Source organism: Saccoglossus kowalevskii, chromosome 20 (assembly GCF_978046115.1).
Source record: "Saccoglossus kowalevskii chromosome 20, keSacKowa6.1, whole genome shotgun sequence".
In the NCBI taxonomy this organism is placed as follows: domain Eukaryota; kingdom Metazoa; phylum Hemichordata; class Enteropneusta; family Harrimaniidae; genus Saccoglossus; species Saccoglossus kowalevskii.
In genome coordinates this window covers 31,918,053-31,934,545 of record NC_140660.1, presented here as the reverse complement: position 1 = coordinate 31,934,545, position 16,493 = coordinate 31,918,053, and the positions used below count along the sequence as shown (strand labels likewise).

General features: G+C 35.1%; 1 protein-coding gene across 2 annotated transcripts in view; it reads right to left on the bottom strand.

Moving 5' to 3' along the window:
- The window catches only part of LOC144357902 (serine/threonine-protein kinase DCLK1-like), a 79,276-nt gene that overhangs the window by 23,915 nt on the left and 38,868 nt on the right, over positions 1 to 16,493 (bottom strand). The window lies entirely within an intron of this gene.

Below are 16,493 nucleotides of genomic sequence, written 5' to 3'. Positions count from 1 at the left end.
TCATCTGCCAGAGTTTGTTTCAATTCAATCAGTGTCGAACTACTGGTCCTCCCATGGATTATTAGGAGAATATCTCCAATGCGTTCATCTGCCAGAGTTTGTTTCAGTTCGATCAGAGCCGAATGGAACAGTGCCCTAAAATAATTAGTATGAACAAAATTTGACTGAAAAAACGATTTTGGTGTCGTGCTTGTGTTATTTTTTTACATGGCACGATGCTGTTGAGATATGAAAAAAAAAAGAAACAGTCGCGAGTCTGCGCATGGAGGTAGAAAAGACAATACACTGGTGTTAAGATTTAGGTACGAGCATGGAGGTACGAGTATTTTGAATCCATGCTCGAATAAACAGGAAACACAGCAGCTAAAATGTGTTACAGCCTATTATTCGCTTAAGTTATTGTCATGCTAATTTACCATTTTGTAATTATTCAACTGTAGTGATATCCAAACTACTAGGAGGAATCACAGTGCCTCTCTCCTCTCTAACTATCATAGAGGGACTCGGGAAAAATCTAAACCTACTAGGAACACGTCACCATACCGTGATCGCTTCTACGATTTTTATCTTTAGTGTCTTAAAAAGTTTCCGTTCAGTCGATCTTTCAAGTTTTTGTCGCATAATTTCATACGCCATAATTTCGTATGCTATTTTTTCTATTTCCAGTTGAGCTATCAATCTATCGCAGTAATTTTTTACTCAGCTAAATATATATTAGGATGAGTACCTCTTTGTCAAGCCGGAAATTGCGTGAAATTATGAAATATGTTGTCTTCGCCATAATTGAAATGAGAGGTTACTTGAAGAATGGTCAGGGCCATGTCAGGGCTCAAACCTATCAGAATTCAACCCCAAGGGTTTATTGGAGCTGAACTTGGCTCGAGTCGAACGCGTATACACGGCCATTTTTGCTGGCCTGAGCCGTAGGACTCCGATAAAATGCTGTTGTGTGAACGTAGCTCGTATTAACTTGGGGGGAGTGGGATAGGTAGTGCTAGGACATTACAATATGGATAGTGGGAGTTACAGTAATGCAGTAGTCAGACACAAAGACTGCTGTATTAACTTGGGGGGAGTGGGATAGGTAGTGCTAGGACATTACAATATGGATAGTGGGGGTTACAGTAATGCAGTAGTCAGACACAAAGACTGCTGTATTAACTTGGGGGGAGTGGGATAGGTAGTGCTAGGACACTACAATATGGATAGTGGGGGTTACAGTAATGCAGTAGTCAGACACAAAGACTGCTGTATTAACTTGGGGGGAGTGGGATAGGTAGTGCTAGGACATTACAATATGGATAGTGGGGGTTACAGTAATGCAGTAGTCAGACACAAAGACTGCTGTATTAACTTGGGGGGAGTGGGATAGGTAGTGCTAGGACATTACAATATGGATAGTGGGGGTTACAGTAATGCAGTAGTCAGACACAAAGACTGCTGTATTAACTTGGGGGGAGTGGGATAGGTAGTGCTAGGACATTACAATATGGATAGTGGGGGTTACAGTAATGCAGTAGTCAGACACAAAGACTGCTGTATTAACTTGGGGGGAGTGGGATAGGTAGTGCTAGGACACTACAATATGGATAGTGGGGGTTACAGTAATGCAGTAGTCAGACACAAAGACTGCTGTATTAACTTGGGGGTAGTGGGATAGGTAGTGCTAGGACACTACAATATGGATAGTGGGGGTTACAGTAATGCAGTAGTCAGACACAAAGACTGCTGTATTAACTTGGGGGGAGTGGGATAGGTAGTGCTAGGACATTACAATATGGATAGTGGGGGTTACAGTAATGCAGTAGTCAGACACAAAGACTGCTGTATTAACTTGGGGGGAGTGGGATAGGTAGTGCTAGGACATTACAATATGGATAGTGGGGGTTACAGTAATGCAGTAGTCAGACACAAAGACTGCTGTATTAACTTGGGGGGAGTGGGATAGGTAGTGCTAGGACATTACAATATGGATAGTGGGGGTTACAGTAATGCAGTAGTCAGACACAAAGACTGCTGTATTAACTTGGGGGTAGTGGGATAGGTAGTGCTAGGACACTACAATATGGATAGTGGGGGTTACAGTAATGCAGTAGTCAGACACAAAGACTGCTGTATTAACTTGGGGGGAGTGGGATAGGTAGTGCTAGGACATTACAATATGGATAGTGGGGGTTACAGTAATGCAGTAGTCAGACACAAAGACTGCTGTATTAACTTGGGGGGAGTGGGATAGGTAGTGCTAGGACATTACAATATGGATAGTGGGGGTTACAGTAATGCAGTAGTCAGACACAAAGACTGCTGTATTAACTTGGGGGGAGTGGGATAGGTAGTGCTAGGACATTACAATATGGATAGTGGGGGTTACAGTAATGCAGTAGTCAGACACAAAGACTGCTGTATTAACTTGGGGGGAGTGGGATAGGTAGTGCTAGGACACTACAATATGGATAGTGGGGGTTACAGTAATGCAGTAGTCAGACACAAAGACTGCTGTATTAACTTGGGGGTAGTGGGATAGGTAGTGCTAAGACACTACAATATGGATAGTGGGGGTTACAGTAATGCAGTAGTCAGACACAAAGACTGCTGTATTAACTTGGGGGGAGTGGGATAGGTAGTGCTAGGACATTACAATATGGATAGTGGGGGTTACAGTAATGCAGTAGTCAGACACAAAGACTGCTGTATTAACTTGGGGGGAGTGGGATAGGTAGTGCTAGGACACTACAATATGGATAGTGGGGGTTACAGTAATGCAGTAGTCAGACACAAAGACTGCTGACTGCTCCCAGGAAAAAATGCTCAGAGTAATGAGAATTGCATAATAATAAAATATGCAAATTACTTTTATTGTGTTTATTGTTATTGATATTTGAATCTATTGTAAACCATTCAATATTCATTGCTAGATTTCTTTGAGATTTCAGGAAGTCACTGACACTTGTGTTGTGAGCCCCTGAAAAATAAAATACTCTTAGTTTACACTATTGGTATTGGTGAAAACCCAGAAACACATCGTTCATGTTCAGAGTTGTCTGTTTTGCATATAGATGACATAGAATAATCAACACCAATACGCTTTCATGATGTGGAAATTAACTGCAATTAAAGTATGGAGAGATTTCAGCTTATGAACAGACAACACTCCACACCTTTGTGTCATTGTGAATATAAATTCCAGGCTTTGATGTGAGTTTGACTTGTATTTCTACAACATCAAAGCAATATAAGTGCAATTGAAAAGTTGGAGGAGGAGTAGTTACAAATACATATTTCAACCCAATAATTGGAGGTTATTAGTGAAAGTTTCACAGCAGAGAGACTCAACAACACCAAAGACCATGACACTACTATGTGTATACTGCTGACAACAATGGAACTATGGCTGCCTTGAAAATGAGATGATGGCCTTTTGATTGCCATAACAAGACTGAAAGTCGTCATGGGAACACAAACATTGAGACATACTTTATGCTTGGATATGTACAGTGCCTTTTACACACTGGTTACTGCATAACAACGCTTGACCAACACAAATCTGCTAGCAACACAGATTTTGGTATGGTTTACACAGCTGACAGTTATTTTGAAATTAAATCATTTAGCCTTTGTTTTCATGTAAATTCTATATTTGTTTCAGAATATCGAGAGTGAATCTTGTGTTTACTGTTACTACACATCAAGCACACAAGATGTCGGTAAATTTGAAGTTTATTTATTTTTCTTGAATTCTAACAAAACCAAAATAGAAAGCTGTGATGCATACGTTTTTTACTGACATACAAATGTACAAGTATGGGGAAGGTGGTGATCTGAAGTGAGTTAGAACAAGAATAGAACAATGATTGACATTGGTTTTTAGACACATCTGAATGTATTTGATGATTATGAAGCCTAGGATTTGAGTTTTCATTCCAAATGAAATCTTATTCTAATTAATCAATTATATTAGTGATATTTGAGTCATGTGTATCTCATTAAGTACTGAGTCAATATGCCTCAGTCATGTGACCTGAAGACATATTGGGTTCAAAGGTTACAATGTGAGTTAATTTCCATATTGATAGTTTTCTGACTAGGTACATTGTATGCCTCACTGATTCATACCAAGACATGGTGTTAAAATACAAATGACATCTGACTTCATGTATGTCATTGTGAATAGTTCACTTGGACTGGGAATGCATATCTTTGTGAATTGTTCACTTGGACTGGGAATGCATGTCATTGTGAATTGTTCACTTGGACTGAGAATGCATGTCATTGTGAACAGCATGATATAACCATCTAGTGAACGCAGAGCAAGAGTTATTGAAATCAAACTTTCTTAACTCATATGAATAAATAAATACAGTGTGGTCTGAGTATTATATTAAGCCGGCTTAGCTTTCTATTAAAATTGCTACATATCTAGGACCAGTTTGGATGTGTAGTCAGGGAACCAGTGAAGTTACAGTATTGTCTGGAAATAACATTTATGTAAAGTCAGGGAACCAGTAAAGTTACAGTATTGTCTGGAAATAACATTTATGTGAAGTCAGGGAACCAGTAAAGTTACAGTATTGTCTGGAAATAACATTTATGTGAAGTCAGGGAACCAGTAAAGTTACAGTATTGTCTGGAAATAACATTTATGTAAAGTCAGGGGAACCAGTAAAGTTACAGTATTGTCTGCAAATAACATTTATGTAAAGTCAGGGAACCAGTAAAGTTACAGTATTGTCTGGAAATAACATTTATGTAAAGTCAGGGAACCAGTAAAGTTACAGTATTGTCTGGAAATAACATTTATGTGAAGTCAGGGAACCAGTAAAGTTACAGTATTGTCTGCAAATAACATTTATGTGAAGTCAGCGGAACCAGTGAAGTTACAGTATTGTCTGGAAATAACATTTATGTGAAGTCAGGGGAACCAGTAAAGTTACAGTATTGTCTGGAAATAACATTTATGTGAAGTCAGGGAACCAGTGAAGTTACAGTATTGTCTGGAAATAACATTTATGTGAAGTCAGGGAACCAGTAAAGTTACAGTATTGTCTGGAAATAACATTTTTGTGAAGTCAGGGAACCAGTAAAGTTACAGTATTGTCTGGAAATAACATTTATGTGAAGTCAGGGAACCAGTAAAGTTACAGTATTGTCTGGAAATAACATTTATGTAAAGTCAGGGAACCAGTGAAGTTACAGTATTGTCTGGAAATAACATTTATGTGAAGTCAGGGAACCAGTAAAGTTACAGTATTGTCTGGAAATAACATTTATGTGAAGTCAGGGAACCAGTAAAGTTACAGTATTGTCTGGAAATAACATTTATGTAAAGTCAGGGAACCAGTAAAGTTACAGTATTGTCTGGAAATAACATTTATGTAAAGTCAGAGAACCAGTGAAGTTACAGTATTGTCTGGAAATAACATTTATGTGAAGTCAGGGAACCAGTAAAGTTACAGTATTGTCTGGAAATAACATTTATGTAAAGTCAGGGAACCAGTAAAGTTACAGTATTGTCTGGAAATAACATTTATGTAAAGTCAGGGAACCAGTAAAGTTACAGTATTGTCTGGAAATAACATTTATGTGAAGTCAGGGAACCAGTAAAGTTACAGTATTGTCTGGAAATAACATTTATGTAAAGTCAGGGAACCAGTAAAGTTACAGTATTGTCTGGAAATAACATTTATGTGAAGTCAGGGAACCAGTGAAGTTACAGTATTGTCTGGAAATAACATTTATGTGAAGTCAGGGAACCAGTAAAGTTACAGTATTGTCTGGAAATAACATTTATGTGAAGTCAGGGAACCAGTAAAGTTACAGTATTGTCTGGAAATAACATTTATGTAAAGTCAGGGAACCAGTAAAGTTACAGTATTGTCTGGAAATAACATTTATGTAAAGTCAGGGAACCAGTAAAGTTACAGTATTGTCTGGAAATAACATTTATGTAAAGTCAGGGAACCAGTGAAGTTACAGTATTGTCTGGAAATAACATTTATGTAAAGTCAGGGAACCAGTGAAGTTACAGTATTGTCTGGAAATAACATTTATGTGAAGTCAGGGAACCAGTAAAGTTACAGTATTGTCTGGAAATAACATTTATGTGAAGTCAGGGAACCAGTAAAGTTACAGTATTGTCTGGAAATAACATTTATGTAAAGTTAGGGAACCAGTAAAGTTACAGTATTGTCTGGAAATAACATTTATGTAAAGTCAGGGAACCAGTGAAGTTACAGTATTGTCTGGAAATAACATTTATGTGAAGTCAGGGAACCAGTAAAGTTACAGTATTGTCTGGAAATAACATTTATGTAAAGTCAGGGAACCAGTAAAGTTACAGTATTGTCTGGAAATAACATTTATGTAAAGTCAGGGAACCAGTAAAGTTACAGTATTGTCTGGAAATAACATTTATGTGAAGTCAGGGAACCAGTAAAGTTACAGTATTGTCTGCAAATAACATTTATGTGAAGTCAGCGGAACCAGTGAAGTTACAGTATTGTCTGGAAATAACATTTACAATGTATGTGAAGTCAGGGGAACCAGTAAAGTTACAGTATTGTCTGGAAATAACATTTATGTGAAGTCAGGGAACCAGTGAAGTTACAGTATTGTCTGGAAATAACATTTATGTGAAGTCAGGGAACCAGTAAAGTTACAGTATTGTCTGGAAATAACATTTTTGTGAAGTCAGGGAACCAGTAAAGTTACAGTATTGTCTGGAAATAACATTTATGTGAAGTCAGGGAACCAGTAAAGTTACAGTATTGTCTGGAAATAACATTTATGTAAAGTCAGGGGAACCAGTAAAGTTACAGTATTGTCTGGAAATAACATTTATGTAAAGTCAGGGAACCAGTAAAGTTACAGTATTGTCTGGAAATAACATTTATGTGAAGTCAGGGAACCAGTAAAGTTACAGTATTGTCTGGAAATAACATTTTTGTGAAGTCAGGGAACCAGTAAAGTTACAGTATTGTCTGGAAATAACATTTATGTGAAGTCAGGGAACCAGTAAAGTTACAGTATTGTCTGGAAATAACATTTATGTGAAGTCAGGGAACCAGTAAAGTTACAGTATTGTCTGGAAATAACATTTATGTAAAGTCAGGGAACCAGTAAAGTTACAGTATTGTCTGGAAATAACATTTATGTGAAGTCAGGGAACCAGTGAAGTTACAGTATTGTCTGGAAATAACATTTATGTGAAGTCAGGGAACCAGTGAAGTTACAGTATTGTCTGGAAATAACATTTATGTGAAGTCAGAGAACCAGTAAAGTTACAGTATTGTCTGGAAATAACATTTATGTGAAGTCAGGGGAACCAGTGAAGTTACAGTATTGTCTGGAAATAACATTTATGTGAAGTCAGGGAACCAGTAAAGTTACAGTATTGTCTGGAAATAACATTTATGTGAAGTCAGGGAACCAGTAAAGTTACAGTATTGTCTGGAAATAACATTTTTGTGAAGTCAGGGAACCAGTAAAGTTACAGTATTGTCTGGAAATAACATTTATGTGAAGTCAGAGAACCAGTAAAGTTACAGTATTGTCTGGAAATAACATTTATGTGAAGTCAGGGGAACCAGTGAAGTTACAGTATTGTCTGGAAATAACATTTATGTGAAGTCAGGGAACCAGTAAAGTTACAGTATTGTCTGGAAATAACATTTATGTGAAGTCAGGGAACCAGTAAAGTTACAGTATTGTCTGGAAATAACATTTTTGTGAAGTCAGGGAACCAGTAAAGTTACAGTATTGTCTGGAAATAACATTTATGTGAAGTCAGGGAACCAGTAAAGTTACAGTATTGTCTGGAAATAACATTTATGTAAAGTCAGGGGAACCAGTAAAGTTACAGTATTGTCTGGAAATAACATTTATGTAAAGTCAGGGAACCAGTAAAGTTACAGTATTGTCTGGAAATAACATTTATGTGAAGTCAGGGAACCAGTAAAGTTACAGTATTGTCTGGAAATAACATTTTTGTGAAGTCAGGGAACCAGTAAAGTTACAGTATTGTCTGGAAATAACATTTATGTGAAGTCAGGGAACCAGTAAAGTTACAGTATTGTCTGGAAATAACATTTATGTGAAGTCAGGGAACCAGTAAAGTTACAGTATTGTCTGGAAATAACATTTATGTAAAGTCAGGGAACCAGTAAAGTTACAGTATTGTCTGGAAATAACATTTATGTGAAGTCAGGGAACCAGTAAAGTTACAGTATTGTCTGGAAATAACATTTATGTAAAGTCAGGGAACCAGTAAAGTTACAGTATTGTCTGGAAATAACATTTATGTGAAGTCAGGGAACCAGTGAAGTTACAGTATTGTCTGGAAATAACATTTATGTGAAGTCAGGGAACCAGTGAAGTTACAGTATTGTCTGGAAATAACATTTATGTGAAGTCAGAGAACCAGTAAAGTTACAGTATTGTCTGGAAATAACATTTATGTGAAGTCAGGGGAACCAGTGAAGTTACAGTATTGTCTGGAAATAACATTTATGTGAAGTCAGGGAACCAGTAAAGTTACAGTATTGTCTGGAAATAACATTTATGTGAAGTCAGGGAACCAGTAAAGTTACAGTATTGTCTGGAAATAACATTTTTGTGAAGTCAGGGAACCAGTAAAGTTACAGTATTGTCTGGAAATAACATTTATGTGAAGTCAGAGAACCAGTAAAGTTACAGTATTGTCTGGAAATAACATTTATGTGAAGTCAGGGGAACCAGTGAAGTTACAGTATTGTCTGGAAATAACATTTATGTGAAGTCAGGGAACCAGTAAAGTTACAGTATTGTCTGGAAATAACATTTATGTGAAGTCAGGGAACCAGTAAAGTTACAGTATTGTCTGGAAATAACATTTTTGTGAAGTCAGGGAACCAGTAAAGTTACAGTATTGTCTGGAAATAACATTTATGTGAAGTCAGGGAACCAGTAAAGTTACAGTATTGTCTGGAAATAACATTTATGTAAAGTCAGGGGAACCAGTAAAGTTACAGTATTGTCTGGAAATAACATTTATGTAAAGTCAGGGAACCAGTAAAGTTACAGTATTGTCTGGAAATAACATTTATGTGAAGTCAGGGAACCAGTAAAGTTACAGTATTGTCTGGAAATAACATTTTTGTGAAGTCAGGGAACCAGTAAAGTTACAGTATTGTCTGGAAATAACATTTATGTGAAGTCAGGGAACCAGTAAAGTTACAGTATTGTCTGGAAATAACATTTATGTGAAGTCAGGGAACCAGTAAAGTTACAGTATTGTCTGGAAATAACATTTATGTAAAGTCAGGGAACCAGTAAAGTTACAGTATTGTCTGGAAATAACATTTATGTGAAGTCAGGGAACCAGTAAAGTTACAGTATTGTCTGGAAATAACATTTATGTAAAGTCAGGGAACCAGTAAAGTTACAGTATTGTCTGGAAATAACATTTATGTGAAGTCAGGGAACCAGTGAAGTTACAGTATTGTCTGGAAATAACATTTATGTGAAGTCAGGGAACCAGTGAAGTTACAGTATTGTCTGGAAATAACATTTATGTGAAGTCAGAGAACCAGTAAAGTTACAGTATTGTCTGGAAATAACATTTATGTGAAGTCAGGGGAACCAGTGAAGTTACAGTATTGTCTGGAAATAACATTTATGTGAAGTCAGGGAACCAGTAAAGTTACAGTATTGTCTGGAAATAACATTTATGTGAAGTCAGGGAACCAGTAAAGTTACAGTATTGTCTGGAAATAACATTTATGTGAAGTCAGGGAACCAGTGAAGTTACAGTATTGTCTGGAAATAACATTTATGTGAAGTCAGGGAACCAGTAAAGTTACAGTATTGTCTGGAAATAACATTTATGTGAAGTCAGGGAACCAGTAAAGTTACAGTATTGTCTGCAAATAACATTTATGTGAAGTCAGGGAACCAGTAAAGTTACAGTATTGTCTGGAAATAACATTTATGTGAAGTCAGGGAACCAGTAAAGTTACAGTATTGTCTGGAAATAACATTTATGTAAAGTCAGGGAACCAGTGAAGTTACAGTATTGTCTGCAAATAACATTTATGTGAAGTCAGAGAACCAGTGAAGTTACAGTATTGTCTGGAAATAACATTTATGTGAAGTCAGGGAACCAGTAAAGTTACAGTATTGTCTGGAAATAACATTTATGTAAAGTCAGGGAACCAGTAAAGTTACAGTATTGTCTGGAAATAACATTTATGTGAAGTCAGGGAACCAGTAAAGTTACAGTATTGTCTGGAAATAACATTTATGTAAAGTCAGGGAACCAGTAAAGTTACAGTATTGTCTGGAAATAACATTTATGTGAAGTCAGGGAACCAGTGAAGTTACAGTATTGTCTGGAAATAACATTTATGTGAAGTCAGGGAACCAGTAAAGTTACAGTATTGTCTGGAAATAACATTTATGTGAAGTCAGAGAACCAGTGAAGTTACAGTATTGTCTGGAAATAACATTTATGTGAAGTCAGGGAACCAGTAAAGTTACAGTATTGTCTGGAAATAACATTTATGTAAAGTCAGGGAACCAGTAAAGTTACAGTATTGTCTGGAAATAACATTTATGTGAAGTCAGGGAACCAGTAAAGTTACAGTATTGTCTGGAAATAACATTTATGTGAAGTCAGGGAACCAGTAAAGTTACAGAATTGTCTGCAAATAACATTTATGTGAAGTCAGGGGAACCAGTGAAGTTACAGTATTGTCTGGAAATAACATTTATGTGAAGTCAGGGAACCAGTAAAGTTACAGTATTGTCTGGAAATAACATTTATGTGAAGTCAGGGGAACCAGTAAAGTTACAGTATTGTCTGGAAATAACATTTATGTGAAGTCAGGGGAACCAGTAAAGTTACAGTATTGTCTGGAAATAACATTTATGTGAAGTCAGGGGAACCAGTGAAGTTACAGTATTGTCTGGAAATAACATTTATGTGAAGTCAGGGGAACCAGTGAAGTTACAGTATTGTCTGGAAATAACATTTATGTGAAGTCAGGGAACCAGTAAAGTTACAGTATTGTCTGGAAATAACATTTATGTGAAGTCAGGGAACCAGTAAAGTTACAGTATTGTCTGGAAATAACATTTATGTGAAGTCAGGGGAACCAGTGAAGTTACAGTATTGTCTGGAAATAACATTTATGTAAAGTCAGGGAACCAGTAAAGTTACAGTATTGTCTGGAAATAACATTTATGTGAAGTCAGGGAACCAGTAAAGTTACAGTATTGTCTGGAAATAACATTTATGTAAAGTCAGGGAACCAGTAAAGTTACAGTATTGTCTGGAAATAACATTTATGTGAAGTCAGGGGAACCAGTGAAGTTACAGTATTGTCTGGAAATAACATTTATGTGAAGTCAGGGGAACCAGTGAAGTTACAGTATTGTCTGGAAATAACATTTATGTGAAGTCAGGGGAACCAGTAAAGTTACAGTATTGTCTGGAAATAACATTTATGTGAAGTCAGGGGAACCAGTGAAGTTACAGTATTGTCTGGAAATAACATTTATGTGAAGTCAGGGGAACCAGTGAAGTTACAGTATTGTCTGGAAATAACATTTATGTGAAGTCAGGGGAAACAGTAAAGTTACAGTATTGTCTGGAAATAACATTTATGTGAAGTCAGGGAACCAGTAAAGTTACAGTATTGTCTGGAAATAACATTTATGTGAAGTCAGGGAACCAGTAAAGTTACAGTATTGTCTGGAAATAACATTTATGTGAAGTCAGGGAACCAGTAAAGTTACAGTATTGTCTGGAAATAACATTTATGTGAAGTCAGGGAACCAGTAAAGTTACAGTATTGTCTGGAAATAACATTTATGTGAAGTCAGGGAACCAGTAAAGTTACAGTATTGTCTGGAAATAACATTTATGTGAAGTCAGGGAACCAGTAAAGTTACAGTATTATCTGGAAATAACATTTATGTGAAGTCAGGGAACCAGTAAAGTTACAGTATTGTCTGGAAATAACATTTATGTGAAGTCAGGGAACCAGTAAAGTTACAGTATTGTCTGGAAATAACATTTATGTGAAGTCAGGGAACCAGTGAAGTTACAGTATTGTCTGGAAATAACATTTATGTAAAGTCAGGAAACCAGTAAAGTTACAGTATTGTCTGGAAATAACATTTATGTGAAGTCAGGGAACCAGTAAAGTTACAGTATTGTCTGGAAATAACATTTATGTGAAGTCAGGGAACCAGTAAAGTTACAGTATTGTCTGGAAATAACATTTATGTGAAGTCAGGGAACCAGTGAAGTTACAGTATTGTCTGGAAATAACATTTATGTGAAGTCAGGGAACCAGTAAAGTTACAGTATTGTCTGGAAATAACATTTATGTGAAGTCAGGGAACCAGTAAAGTTACAGTATTGTCTGGAAATAACATTTATGTGAAGTCAGGGAACCAGTGAAGTTACAGTATTGTCTGGAAATAACATTTATGTGAAGTCAGGGGAACCAGTAAAGTTACAGTATTGTCTGGAAATAACATTTATGTGAAGTCAGGGAACCAGTAAAGTTACAGTATTATCTGGAAATAACATTTATGTGAAGTCAGGGAACCAGTAAAGTTACAGTATTGTCTGGAAATAACATTTATGTGAAGTCAGGGAACCAGTAAAGTTACAGTATTGTCTGGAAATAACATTTATGTGAAGTCAGGGAACCAGTAAAGTTACAGTATTGTCTGGAAATAACATTTATGTGAAGTCAGGGAACCAGTAAAGTTACAGTATTGTCTGGAAATAACATTTATGTGAAGTCAGGGAACCAGTGAAGTTACAGTATTGTCTGGAAATAACATTTATGTGAAGTCAGGGAACCAGTAAAGTTACAGTATTGTCTGGAAATAACATTTATGTGAAGTCAGGGAACCAGTAAAGTTACAGTATTGTCTGGAAATAACATTTATGTGAAGTCAGGGAACCAGTGAAGTTACAGTATTGTCTGGAAATAACATTTATGTGAAGTCAGGGGAACCAGTAAAGTTACAGTATTGTCTGGAAATAACATTTATGTGAAGTCAGGGAACCAGTAAAGTTACAGTATTGTCTGGAAATAACATTTATGTAAAGTCAGGGAACCAGTGAAGTTACAGTATTGTCTGGAAATAACATTTATGTGAAGTCAGGGGAACCAGTAAAGTTACAGTATTGTCTGGAAATAACATTTATGTGAAGTCAGGGAACCAGTAAAGTTACAGTATTGTCTGGAAATAACATTTATGTAAAGTCAGGGAACCAGTAAAGTTACAGTATTGTCTGGAAATAACATTTAGCTAACTATTAGTTACATGGGTAAATACTAGAAAGAATAAGTTGAAAGTTTTATGAAGTTAACTTTTACCTCTCGACTGGAATGTAAAATAACCAAGAAAAACTGTGCATTGAACTGCTTAAAGATCTTGCGTTCAAATGTTTTCCCACAGACGCCAATCATTTTTAACACCATAAATTAAAATTCAGATGTAAATCATGTTCTAATAAAATGTGTGTATGGACATGTTTGTTTCTTCATCAGACAAGTGTTGTGGAGATCAATTATTACTCATTTCGCAATTTAATTTTTCCCATAAGACATAATAATATTTCCCCTTCGCCCAGCATGGTGAAAAAAGATGTAATTTGGATAGTATTTTAATTGAGGGTGGTAACATGGTTACAATGTTAAACAAACAATAAATTCATCTTTTCCAAGGGACCGATGACCAGGGAAGTAAAGTATATCATACAATGATGACATGTTATGTTTAACAATGTTAAGAAATGTTATATTATATAACAGGTTTAGTTTTGATAGAAAGAACCATATCTGCCACACCATATTTCAAATTTTCAAGACCTCTGTTATTAACCATATGAGACACACTTAGTACCAGTCAAGTTTCTGATATGTATACTTTGAGAAATAAACCGGATTTGTCAAGTTTCTGATATGTATACTTTGAGAAATAAACCGGATTTGTCAAGTTTCTGATATGTATACTTTGAGAAATAAACCGGATTTGTCAAGTTTCTGATGTGTATACTTTGAGAAATAAACCGGATTTGTCAAGTTTCTGATATGTATACTTTGAGAAATAAACCGGATTTGTCAAGTTTCTGATATGTATACTTTGAGAAATAAACCGGATTTGTCAAGTTTCTGATATGTATACTTTGAGAAATAAACCGGATTTGTCAAGTTTCTGATATGTATACTTTGAGAAATAAACCGGATTTGTCAAAACTTTTTCAAAACTTGTTTATTGGTAATAAAGTATGATTCAAATAATAAGTAAATTGAAAAAGAATTAATAAACATTAAAAGATTACCGTTTTTTAACGCTGTTTGTCTTTTCCCCCCAAATAGTTCAGAATACTAAGTGACACATTACTGCAGTGTATATTTTATTTCATATATTTTTGTATTTCATGTCAGCACTGATTTTGACTTGCAAGGCTATGTCATGCCTCCATGTAAAACCACAGTGTAAAACCTGCCTTCTGTTATCACTACTCCATTGTCCCAAGTCATTAGAAAAACATGGAGGACAAAACTGTTGTTGTTAAAACCAAATGTCAGTTTCCAAACTCAGAAACCGTGCGAACATTTTTTAACATATAATTATTCTCTTTTTTTCTTGATGTGCTATCCTAGTGGATAAAAAACGTGTACGTACGTAATTTGAGCTAATTTCGTGCAATAAGGGATGCCCCTTTCATAACAAGCAGCCTGTCGGATGAGATAATTCCACTGATAGCAATACACATTTCAATTAAAGAACTGAAGATATCATCAGAAAATGAACAATATGTATATTATCAAAACAATCGAACAAACTGTTTTCAACAAGAATTTGAAAATGTCACTTTTTACCAAAAATTACAAAAATAATCATTAAAATTAAAGAATTAAAGATATCATCATGAAATGAACAAATCTTAGGAAAGTCCACATGTAGTACCTATATATGTTATATCAAAGCAACCGGATTTGCGGTTTTTAACAAGAAGTCGAAAATATCACTTTCTACCAAAAATGACAAAAATTTTCACCAAAATTAAAGAATTGAAGATATCATCATGAAATGAACAAATTTGAGAGAGGTACACATGTAGTACCTATATATGTAATAACAAAGCAATTGGACTTGCGGTTTTTAACAAGAAGTTGAAAATATCACTTTTTACCAAAAATAGCATAAATATTCATTAAAATTAGAGAATTAAAGATATCATCATGAAATGAACAAATCTTAGGAAAGTCCACATGTAGTACCTATATATGTTATATCAAAGAAATCGGACTTGCAGTTTTTAACAAGAAGTCAAAAATATCACTTTTTAACAATAATTACAAAAATATTCACCAAAATTAGAGAATTAAAGATATCATTACCAAATGAACAAATCTGAGAGAGGTCCACATGTAGTACCTATATATGTTATACAAAGCAATTGGACTTTTGGTTTTCAACAAGAAGTTGAAAATATCACTTTTTACCAAAAATAGCATAAATATTCATTAAAATTAGAGAATTAAAGATATCATCATGAAATGAACAAATCTTAGGAAAGTCCACATGTAGTACCTATATATGTTATATCAAAGAAATCGGACTTGCAGTTTTTAACAAGAAGTCAAAAATATCACTTTTTAACAAAAATTTAAAAAATATTCACCAAAATTAGAGAATCGAAGGTATCATCATGAAATGAACAAATCTAAGTGAGGTCTACCCAAGGTACATATACGCCAAGTATCAAAGCATTCAGAAGAAGTCGAAATAGTAAAACATTGACACGAACGACGATGAACAATCACTCATATGATAAGCTCTGCTCGACAAAGTCAACAGCAAAGCTAATAAAATGCTTTCTGACTAAGTTGCATATTTATCTCAAATACAAATGTATCAAAATGGGTGTCAATTTTGATTGCATTGTGTGGCTATTTGTGAACATGATTTTAACTGGAATGGTAAAATAATTATACACATTAAGTATGCTATGTTTATGACCGGTAATTATCAGGTGTCAGGTGGTTGATAAAGAGGGATCTCAAACACATGCTGATTTGTACAGATCTTAACATTTGATTTGTTTGTAGTAAACATCTTTAGGTGAATGGTATGGCTTGGTTACACAACAAACCTCACTCAGTGACATTTGGACATTTGTTTTGATTTAATTTGATATAATGGCATTTGTGATACATCTTTCAGAAAATTTTCACTTTTAAAACATTTAGTGATTTAAATGATTTACGAAAATAAAGCAATTTCAACAAATGCTGTGACCTTTTCACGGTTTCAGCCAAGAATGGAATGTACTATTACATTAGGCCATCACTGTGAAAACATTCATAGTGACTAATATTTTTTAGTGAAACAACAAGTGACATTGTTTATTTTAATTTAGTTAGTGTGTAATTAACAGTATTTAACACAACTCTATGGATACCTTCATAAGGTGTGTGGTT